The 1,391-nt window shown below is 42.6% G+C and overlaps 1 long non-coding RNA gene across 1 annotated transcript; it reads left to right on the top strand.

The window, feature by feature from the left end:
* Positions 1 to 221: 221 nt before the first annotated feature.
* LOC110675749 lies at positions 222 to 438 on the top strand. The gene is made up of 2 exons (XR_002499758.1): positions 222 to 261; positions 342 to 438. It is a non-coding gene; the product is annotated as an uncharacterized LOC110675749 (long non-coding RNA).
* Positions 439 to 1,391: the final 953 nt, after the last annotated feature.

Genomic DNA, 1,391 nt, shown 5'->3' on the forward strand with positions numbered 1-1,391 from the left:
ATTCATTTTACCTCCACTTCACCTGACTAAGATAAAGATCTTTAAACCATTAATAACCACCAAACAGTGACTCGGTAATGTTTACTGAGGTTACCTATCGCACTTACGTGGAATTCACGTAGGTGCCTAAGTTCATTTTGACATCTGCATATTGTACGTACATTCGGTATTGAGCTCAAATCCTGAGATGGCGCCCGCTTGATTTGTGAAGAGCTTCAGAAGCTGCTGCTGCTTTAATCTCTGTGTAAGATTGATTTCAAGGTAAATATGCTTTGAATATCGAAGAATCCCTGCATCACTTCATATTTTACACGTGATTTATAACCTCTTATCACTTATAGCACGCGAAGGGTACAACAAGACAGATCAAACTCACAAAATTGAGGAAACAGGATTCAAAATGCTCAGATTGACAATAAAAATATCACAATCTTTTAAGCTTGTTTACATTTTCCAATTGGGAACTAGTTTTCTTCCAAAGCTTATTAAAAATAAGATTGATCTTTATTGCAGTTGAATTTAATGCAAAACCATCTAGGTCCTATTGAAACGCTTCGTAAGGGCTACCGAAAAATCCACGTAGCTCTTACGTTTAACGACGGTGGAATGGACGAACTTCCAAAGTTCATGCGTTCATTCTGGGCTACCTATGGTTTGCGTATGAGCTACGTGAAAAGTGCGATGGAAAAAAATCACGTATGTTTTCACGTAACAATGACGTTTGGATTATTTTGAGTGTAGTAATTTAAATTTGGTTAATTGAATATTGGTTAATCTCTTCTGAGGGTGTAGCTTGTCAGAGCGTCTTTTCTCCATGTTAGGGGCGGCTGATCATCGATGCGGCTGTTCTCCATGTTAGGGGCGGCTCAAAACAGCGTCTGTTCTCCATGTTAGGAGCGGCTGATCATCGAAGCGGCTGTGCACGATGATCCCCCGGCGAGACAGGGAGTTGATGCAGGCCTTAAAAGCCAGCCGTAAAAATCATCAGTACAGGAAGCATTCAATTTAAATTTGTACCGGAACAATCAGCATAGACCCAGGCATCGTAAACGAACTAACGATTGGAAACTCGGATCATGGAACTCTCAATTTCTTGGGAAGTACCCGCATTCTTTCCGAATTATTGAGGGTCCGCAAGTTCGACATCGTAGGGCTACTGGAGGTTTGCTGGAAAGGGTCAACGGTACATACGTATAGGGATGGTTATACCATCTACCAGAGCTGCGGCAACAGAGGTGAGTTGGGCACAGCTTTTATCGTGATGGGCGAAATTCAGAGGCGCGTGATTGGGTGGTGGCCAATGATCAAAGGCCGTTTCTTCAATATCAGCAACGTGCACAGCCATCACCTAGCAAGTGACGATGACGATAAGGACGCTTTCTACGCGCAGC

The sequence above is a fragment of the Aedes aegypti genome, chromosome 2, assembly GCF_002204515.2.
Source record: "Aedes aegypti strain LVP_AGWG chromosome 2, AaegL5.0 Primary Assembly, whole genome shotgun sequence".
NCBI classification, from domain to species: Eukaryota; Metazoa; Arthropoda; class Insecta; order Diptera; family Culicidae; genus Aedes; species Aedes aegypti.